This window comes from Meriones unguiculatus, chromosome 9 (genome assembly GCF_030254825.1).
Source record: "Meriones unguiculatus strain TT.TT164.6M chromosome 9, Bangor_MerUng_6.1, whole genome shotgun sequence".
Lineage (NCBI taxonomy): Eukaryota > Metazoa > Chordata > Mammalia > Rodentia > Muridae > Meriones > Meriones unguiculatus.
Window position 1 is genome coordinate 21,474,618 of NC_083357.1, and position 9,938 is coordinate 21,484,555.

Here is a 9,938-nt window from a genome sequence, read left to right on the forward strand (position 1 = left end):
TTGTGGGAGAAAAGGTAGGGAGGGTGTGATTGGGAGGAGATGAGGAGAGGACTACATCTGGGATACAAAGTGAATGAATTTTAATAATAAAAAATTTAAAAAACAATTAAAACATCTTGCCACTGTAACACAAATATCTCCAAACCAGAAGCTTCTACCTCGAGATGGGTGTCAGAGGCAAAGAATCAGTAGAAGATTCTTTTTTTTTTTTTTTTTTTTTTTTTTTTCAATGCAGTTTATTCAGGAACATTGAACAATCCTCGGACCCCGGGGAAAGCCAGCCCACAGCTTAAAAAAAATATGGAACGCTTCACGAATTTGCGTGTCATCCTTGCGCAGGGGCCATGCTAATCTTCTCTGTATCGTTCCAATTTTAGTATATGTGCTGCCGAAGCGAGCACCAGTAGAAGATTCTTGGCTAGATATTCAGGACATGTTGTTCAGTGGTGAACAAAAGAGACCCTGAGTCAAAAACGATGGGAGAAAAATCCAACAGTTTGAAGCTGTCTTCTATCCTAAGAAAGCTCATGATCTCCATGTCTTATATACACATACAAACACACTCAAACACACACACACACACACACACACACACACACACACACATACAACACATAGACATTCACACATATCATACATATTCACCCATACATTGAAGACAGAAACACATATAAGTATACTGTATACTTGCTGTATCTCTCTTCATAATATGAAACCTTCATCAAACATGAAGAATTCCTCATTCATGATTTGACTTCCTAGAAAGGACTTTTAATATGATTTTGTGATGTGGAAATCTTAAAGAAAATCTCTAGTGAAGAAACTCATAAGTTCACATTAATAATGCCATGGGCAATCCTGAACAGTCGTTAGCATATGCTCTCAATATATCCTTTTATTACTATGGTAAAATTTTACTGAATTAGAATTATATAGCTGTGTCCTCCTTTTCCTCCCACATAATCTGAAAGTTACAGACTCTGTTACATTGCTCTCTATGTGTTTAGGTGTTATATTTGTATGTATAAAAATATGAATACAACTTGAGTCTATTTTCTTGATTTATGTATATAATTTCCAGGTTTAATAATCTGTATTAAACTCTCCATTAGGAGGACATTTCTGAAATAAGCTAATAATTCCCTGAGCCTTTCATTAGTTGCCCGTAGTTCTTTGTCTAAAGGTGAACCACATGGAATTTTGAGTATTGAATGTTAATATGTCTATTGATAGTTTCATCATGTGCTTTTGCATTCATTTGTATTAAAGATAATTTCAAAACAGACTTTCAGGTTTTCTGGCTCTTACATTCCTTCAAACACCCCATTCTGCAATATTCCCTAAGCTACAGCCTCTAGAGCTATAAGTATAGATGTCTGGGTTTCCCATTTTCCACTGATCTCTTCTTTGGGTCCTGCTTTGGCTTTCAGCAACAGTCTCCATTTTCAGTACAGACAGGTTTTTTAGAGAGGGGTGATAGGGGTTGTGAGATAAGAATATTACTTAGAATGCTGTAATGAAGTGGGCTGATTTAATGACTTCACTACTTTACTAGTTCCAAAAAGCTGACCATATTTCCAGTACCAGACATGATTCTAATCCTGTTGAGAGAAATCTTTCCAATGTCCAGTCAAGGTGTTTCAAATGACTATCCCCCAAGACTGCAGTAGCACTTGTTTTCCTCTCGGTGTTGAGGGTGAATGCCTGTTACTAAAGAATTCACACAGGGATCTCTTAGGACTCAAGTGATTCTAGCTGGATACCTCTAACTTAGAGCCAAGTGTCTATGGTACATAAGCAGAAGGCTAACTGACATGTTAGGGAAGTAATACACAGTTGTACCCACGAGCAACTCAACTGAAGTGTGACAATAAGCAGCATGGCAAGCTATCACCATAGGTGCAATGAGTAACATTCACATATCTGGAGTAAGCAACAGATGTTTGGTTAAAATTAACTGTATTTCCTTAAACCACAGAATTTACCATATTTCCAAGTGGATGGAAAACCTGATGTGGAATGCTGGGTATTTCATTTTTGTTTCTCAGAAAATAAAGAGATAAAATTAAGGAATTATTTAAATCAAAAGAACAACAATAAAAAAACCATGATCTCTGAAATACAATTCCAATTTTCATCATTTTATGCTTCCTTGTTATTCTTTAGGATTGTCTCCTGTGGGTCATTTGACTTGCCTAGGCCTTAGCAGAAAGATATTCATTTTCCAAGAACATTATGAAATAATAAAAATAAAATATAATTAAAAATTTCCCCTTCTGGAAACTTTAATTTTCCATGTTAGATGTTTTGAATTAGCTCCAATCAACTATAGTCTTAAATGTTAAAAACTGAAATCTCTAGTTATAAAAATCTTGTGTATTAAATGAACTACTATACTGAGTCAAGAGAAGAGATTTTTACCAGTGACAGCATCTCTCCTATATTGATGGTAATCATGCCATCACCCAGCATTTCCTCATAGTATCTGCTGCCTATCATTTAGGTACTTGTGAACTCTTGTGGTATCATGGTTGTATCTGCTCATCTTTGATCATCTCAATGGACCCTTGTGTCATACTGTACTTACAATCTTGCGTAGGCAATAAGACCACTGAAGGAGATTAAGGTTATACAAGGTGGAAATTAAGAAGTCAAATATTCTTTATCTGAAAATTATGATAGTAAATATAAGTGACACTAAACATTCCAACAGAAAACTCATACTGCAGGTAAAATCTTTCATCAAGTAGCAGCAAACAAAGTTCACACAGATAAAAGAACAACACTCCTATATACAAACAAAAAATGTAGTGAGGAGAAAATCAGGAAAACAACATTCACACTAGCCTCAGATATCTTGTAGTAACTAACCAACAAGTGAAGGAGTTGTATTATTAAAAAACAAACAACACAATGAAACAAACAAAAACACTTTAGGACATAGAGGAAAGAAACTCTTTCATCTTCATGTAGGTGGTTGTAAACTTAATTTTTTTTTTTTTTTGTGATTCAACTCAGTTGGAATGTTGAGTGACTGCTTGACTCTTCAAAGGTAGAGACATATTGCCCTAGATGTAATTGAGCCCTCCTCCACACTGGCATCTAGGTATCGAGGTTTGGAATGATGATTAGATCCAAGGGCTTATGTATGGTTTGTCTTGGTTGCTTGGATATTTGTTCCTTTGATTCTGTTATAACCTTGGATTTTCAGAGCGTTTGGTGGTTCTGTTGTTAGTTTGGTCTTTTTAACTGAATGTTGTGGCTGTTGAGAGTTTTAGGTAAAATATGTTTCTGGGTATTGGAAGCTGACACCTAAAAATGGGGATAGGCTAAGCTTCTGAAAGAGCTCATAGGCAGAAGGGGATATAGATTTTACCTTCTTTGAATGGAGGTAGACAGAGGAAAGACATCTATACAGGGGGTCTGCTAGAGAGTTGAGGAGACTGGGCATTTGAATGGAGAAGAACAGAAGGAGGAGGAAAGATGTACAGAGAAACTATGTGCTTCCCTGGCAGTAGTATCCTGTAGGCTATCAGGGAATGCCTTGTTAGAGTTGGGGGCTGAGATAACACAAGAGGCACGTAGAGGTAAGTTAGGAAGGGAGATCTGAAGGATCCACAGGAGATGGGGAAGGGGAGAAGAAGAGGATGCAGCTGGTGTGTTGCATCCCTTGGGATTGACTGAAGTATTGAATCTGGAGGGGAGGTGGCAGTGGTGATGCTCTTCTGTTAGATTTCTTGTTTCCCTTAATGATCAACATTAAAAATAAATCATACACTTCTTTGAGACAGACAATAGGCAAGCCACCAAATTATATGCAGTGGTCCTTGACCAAAGAATGCATAAGGAAGATTAAATTATATAACATATACAAAAGCAAGCAAAACTAAAATATTACCAAGTATATGAATGGATGTCCAAGTTCAAAGGTGAATTAAACTAAGCAATAATTTACATTTGTTAGGTTAGTCAGAGTGTGAGGGATAAGGACACAAGCTGACAGGGATATAGGCATTTATGGACTTGTTTCTTCCATCTGTGTAAACTGTTAACCTATAATAAAGGGCAAACTGGCTTCTCTAAAATAATTGCCATTTTTATAAATGAATCCTGTGTTTTTGAGTAACTACAAAACATGCACACACAGAATACCTTACTCTATTCAGCTTGTAAACTTTGAATGTTCCTTTTATGTTCATTGCTGAATATGGTTAATGAAATTAAACAGTGTACACTTCCTGAAATATATATATATATATATTTATATAAAAACTCTGAAATATCATCATCTTTATTTTCTCAAAATACATTAGTTACACAAGCAATCTTTCAGTGTTACTCATTACAAATTATGTAAAGGCTTCTTCTGACCAATTAAATACAATTAATTCCCTTATGCAATCTTTAGGTAATCCAGATTTATCTTCACCTGCATTTATATATTCAACCACTCCATTTGTGGGCAAGTAGGTGTTTCACTTAAAATTTAACACAGAGCTTCCTTACTTTGAATTTATAAAGATGACAAGAATCTTGAATCCTTGCAGAATATTTGATCCCATTGTGAACCCTTTTATTATGTAGCATAAATAATGTTTCTACTTTTAGAGTGGCTCAATCTTAGCACAAACCTTTCATCCAAGAACTTTATTTTCATTGTAAACAGGTGGTTCTGTGGCTCAGCCCTACCAAACCTTAAATCTATGAGCTTTCTGTAAAGAGGTTTGAAAAAGTTAACCCTAGTTCAAGAGATGGAGCAAGAAATCAGCTGACAGAGATTAAACACAAAGGCTGAACTTTGGGATAAGGGTAACTATGACAGGGTGGCCAAAAGAAGGGCTTTTGGCTTTTGGCTTTTGCGTTTTTCTTCTGAGACTTTAGCCAAGCATAAAGGCTTTTTCCTTCTGGGTTGCTGGCTAAGTAGGAAAAGAGGATTTCTCTTCCTCTCTGAGCTAGCAGGTTTTTTCCACTGTATCTGGCTCCTTATAATTCATTGGTAAAATCAAGCAATTGGATTTTTTCCTTAATGACAAAAGTGTGTGCCTTCCCACTAGGCATAAAGAAGGCTTGAACAAGTTATTGGATTCAACATGGAGGCAGTCAGTGACTAAAACAAAGAAGAATAAGGATGAGTGTGAGTAAAGAGGGAACAGAATAAGGAAGGAAAGAAGAAGGAAAAGCAAGAGATGGCTCTGGGGTTAAGAACACTTGTTGCTTTTACAGAGGATTCAGGTTGGGTTCTTAGAACTGAGGTGACATCTTAAACCTGCTGTAACTCAAATTCCAGGCTGTTCAACACCTACTTCTTGTCTCCACAAATACAAGCCACATATGTGACAAAAACATACATACAATTAGCAATTGCAACTTTTCAGAAGAAAGATAAAAACCTTATCTGTATAAATATGAATATTATAAAGGCTCCCTATATCAGGCTCCCAGGAATACTGCTGTATAATATTTACATTAGAGGATGACTTCAAGAGAGGAGCAAAGCAATCCTTCAGTGTATGAGGAAATGTCTCTAAAATGTACATAATTGAATACAACAGAATGAAGGCATTGGGAGGATGAGGATACTCCAATCTGAATAATTTTCTATTAAACAGTAGTCTCAGAGAAAGACTGATAAGTTAATGGTATCAAATTAAATTTTTGAGTATTGCTTAATCTTTGAAAAATGAATTGTATTTGTCTAACTTAAAAAGAGAGAGTAGGAAGGGAAGGATAGAGGGAGGAAGACAAGGAGAGGAAGAGAAACAGAAAAAGAAGTAAACAAAGAAGGAAAAGGAGAGGAGGAAGAAGAGAGAGAGATGAAAATACTAGCATTGCAAAATCTGCCTAAAAATTGCCAAATTGTATCTTAGACTGTTAAAAAAAAGTGTCAAATTTTATCTTAGACTCTCCATGAGTACTTTTATTTATTTATTTATTTTTTTCAATGCAGTTTATTCAGGAACATTGAACAATCCTCGGACCCCGTGGAAAGCCAGCCCACAGCTTAAATAGCCTCTGGGTAGCCAACCCAGGCGTGCCACGGGGGCAATGCAGATAGGTCCACATACATGGAAGCAAGCCAGATCCTCAGCCTTAGCCAAATGTGGAATTGTTCATGACAGAGAGCACTCACCATCGGGAAGGTGGAAGGCGGAAACCAGCTCCATCTTTAAGGCATAGCATTCCGCAGCTCTCTACAGTTCCCCCTTTTTGTTTTAGACGCATCAGGCAAGAGTAGAGGTCTGATCTCTGATATTAGAAATAAATTGGGACTTTGTACCGATGTTCATTTAGGTGTCATCCACCCAAAGAGCATCAGACCCGTCAGATACCTTTTTCTCAGAGGCGGGACCTGGGGCATCAACCCGCATGCAATCAGACATGCTCTTCTCTGGGTCCAAAGCGGCTGACCCTGAGTGCAGTGCTTAGCCTCGCATCCTGAGCGTATCATTTTAGCTTTTTATGGTATCCAACCATGCTTGGGGAGAATGTCCTGCTTCAATGGCTGTAAAGCCATGAGTACTTTTAAAATGATGTTTGCATTAAAACATGTCAAGTGCCTAATTCTGCATAAATGTGCATGTATTTTTAAACAAAAAAAAAAAACCCTTTTACTTTTAATAGTAAATAATTCTATTAATTGGCATCTGTAAAATTTTACTACACTACGCTACCAGTGACTTTTAAGTATTTTTATTAAGTGAATTTTGAAAGAAAAAAGGTAGTATTTATTAGCACCCAGGTTTTTGCTTTTTAGACTTTTATTTTTATGTGAGCTATGATTTTTTTTCAATGCAGTTTATTCAGGAACCTTGAACAATCATCTGACCCTGGGGAAAGCCAGCCCACAGCTTAAATAGCCTCTGGATAGCCAACCCCAGCATGCCACATGGGCAATGCAGATAGGTCCACATACATGGAAGCAAGCCAGATCCTCAGCCTTAGCCAAATGTGGAGTTGTTCGTGACAGAGAGCACTCACCATCGGGGAGGTGGAAGGCGGAAACCAGCTCCATCTTTAAGGCGCAGCATTACTCATGAGCTATGTTTTTATTAAAAAGAGATCCAGCTTTTTTTTTAACCATAGGTCACTAGCATATCTCCTGATTAATGTTCCTTTCTACCTGTCAAGTGCTCCTAAAGTCTTTCTTCAGCAATGACAAAGATTAATTTCAGTCATAATGTTTTCAATCCTTGTGAGTCATGTTACTGATCCAATGGGAAATGTTGTTTCAAGGGCTTTCCATTTGGTTGAACGTGATTTAGAATTGTATTTGCATTTCTGTCTCTTTCTGTCTCTGTTTCCATCAATATCACTCTCTATTTATCTCTCTTTTGTTGCGACCCGTGTAATAGTCTTGCCAGCAAGAACGCAGGAGGACAACAGGATCCTTCTGCAGCAAGCTTTATTGTAGTCAAACAATGAAAGGAGGAAGACCCCGAGCCCCGAAGTGGCGCTGTTTATATAAGCCCTGCTCACACCAGAGTGGTGTGAAATGATGTATCATTCCCTGATTGGCTGCTCACCCATGGTGTGAGATAATGTATCATCCCTTGATTGGCTGCTCACCCATCACCCCATATGACGCCCCAGACTGGGCTCGTGACGATGGTTGCCGAATGGTCATAACGGTTTACCAGTTTTGAGGGTAGAAGCCAGCGCCATGGCAACCAAACCCTGGCTCTCCACACTCTTTGTCTCCCCCCCTCATCCCTCTTTATCTCTCTGTCTTTATGTGTGTGTTTCTTGCTCTGTATGTATATGTTGTAATGTGTTCATGCACATATTTATGTTCAACCACCAGTCATCACTGGGCATCTCCCTCCTCTTTATTTGAAGGTGCTAATGAGGTCCTTCTTATGCATGGTAGGCACTTCATCACCCGACCCATCTCCACAGCCCGAAAACTCACATTTTCATTCTTTTCCACAATGATGAGTTCTTGATGCAAAGAAACCCTAGTCACAAAAGCTTATGATACAGAACTAGGAAGGCAAATCTGTGCAATTATAAAGGAGCTTGATGCTGAAAATGGGAGAGATACATTATAGAAAACAAGTCAATTCCAAGATCCAGTGTGCAGGTTTCTAGACAGGATCTGTTGCACAGTACCTCAATAAGAACACGGGGACATGTAATTTGTTTGTAATTGTTTCTTACCATTTATTTCTGACTGATTTATTTTGTAATTAGAATATTAATAGTATCAGGGAAGTTAATACGTGTTTACAATGAGTAACAGGATTTCTCACACTTTATGAGAGAACACCTTGTGACTTGGTTAAACAAGATCTGGATATCCTGAGCATTCCATGTAATATTTTAATAATGTGCTTCCCCAGTGGAATCATCGCAGATTACCAACAAAATAATACTGATAAACATAAGGTGGTCTTTGCAAAGAGACAAAGATGCTTCAGTGTATGAGTAAAACACTTTAAGACTTTTGAAATTAATGGGTTTCAAGTGACTACCTTAATCAGGGTTACTCTTGTTGTGGTGATCAAAGAAAAGTTGGGGAGGAAAGGGTTTATCTAGCTTACATTTCCATAGCAGTGTTCATTATCAAAGAAAGTCAAACAGGAATTTAAACCAGGCAGGGCCTTGGAAGCAGGAGGTTATGCAGGGGAAATGGAAGAGTAAGTTTTGCTTGCTGGCTTGCTCTCCATTGTTTTCTGCGCCTCCTTTCTTTCTTTTATTATTTAATATTTACTTGTTTATGCAATTTACATCCCAGTTGAAGACACCTCCCACCTCTCTTCCTAATACCACAGTACCTTTCATATGCTCCTCCTTATTCTACAGAATAGGGGAACCCTGTAACCCATGCACCCCAGCTCTTATAGTCACAAGAGACTGCCATTGTTTTCGTTCTCTGTGGGCTGGTGAGGCAGTCGGGGGAAGTTATCAAAAGCAGGCAAAAGAGGTCATTTCAGAGACAGCCACTGATATGCTCCTCTTATTAGTGTACCCACATGAACTCTGAGCTTTCCATGGGTACATATAGATGTTGTTAGCTTTCTTTATTTCGTTTGGCTAGGCATTGGTTGGAATTTCTCTTGATCTATCTCTTCTATCTTTGGCTCTACAGGTCTTGTAGAAAGGGTAAGCTTTGGATCAAACTTTTTGTGGTTTAGTTTGTCTTTTCCTTTTTCCATTAGGAGTCTTGTCTTGTTAGAGGGTATACTCTTCAGTTTCCCTGCTCTTAGGAGTTTCAGTTAGAGTCCATCTCATATCTTTCCAGATGCCCATTCTGAGTTAGGTCTCCAGATTGTCACAGAACTGCCCCAACCCATCATTTCTCTTCTCTGTAGGCCTTCTGTCCAGCCCTGATCTCCACAGGTCTGATTTCCATTCTTATTTCTCTCTGTGCTCCCTCTTCTACCTTGTTTTCACTCTTCAACCACTACTTCTGTCGATTCTATTCCCCTTCTGAGTCAGATTTAAGTGTCCTCCTTTTGATAGCCCTTGTTAATCATCTTCTTGGTGTCTGTGCATTGTAGTATGTCTATACTGTACTGTATGACTAAAATATGCTTATAAGTGAGCATACACCACGTGTGTCATTCTTGGTTGGTGTTAGCTCATTCAGAAAGATCTTTTCTAGTTCCAACCACTTGCCTGCAAATTTCATGATTTCCTTGGTTTTAATGGCTGTGTAGTATTCATATTGTAACTGTACCAGCTTCTTTAACTATACTTCTGTTGAGGGATGTATAGGTTGGTTCTGGTTATTGTTATCACAAAGAAAGTGGCTATGAACATGGTTGAGCAAATATCCTTGTGTGGTGGAGCATCTTTTGGGGGTATGCCCAGGAGTGGTATAGTCAGGTGTTAAGGTAGAGCTATTCAAATTTTTCTGAGAAAATGCCACATTGATTGCCAGAAGGGTTGTACACTTTGCACTCTCACCAACAATGAAGGAATGTTCCCCTTTTCCA

The 9,938-nt window shown here is 38.1% G+C and overlaps 1 non-coding gene across 1 annotated transcript; it reads right to left on the bottom strand.

Moving 5' to 3' along the window:
• Window positions 1-294: 294 nt before the first annotated feature.
• LOC132656733 (U6 spliceosomal RNA) lies at window positions 295-401 on the bottom strand. The gene has a single exon (XR_009594425.1). It is a non-coding gene; the product is annotated as a U6 spliceosomal RNA (small nuclear RNA).
• Window positions 402-9,938: the final 9,537 nt, after the last annotated feature.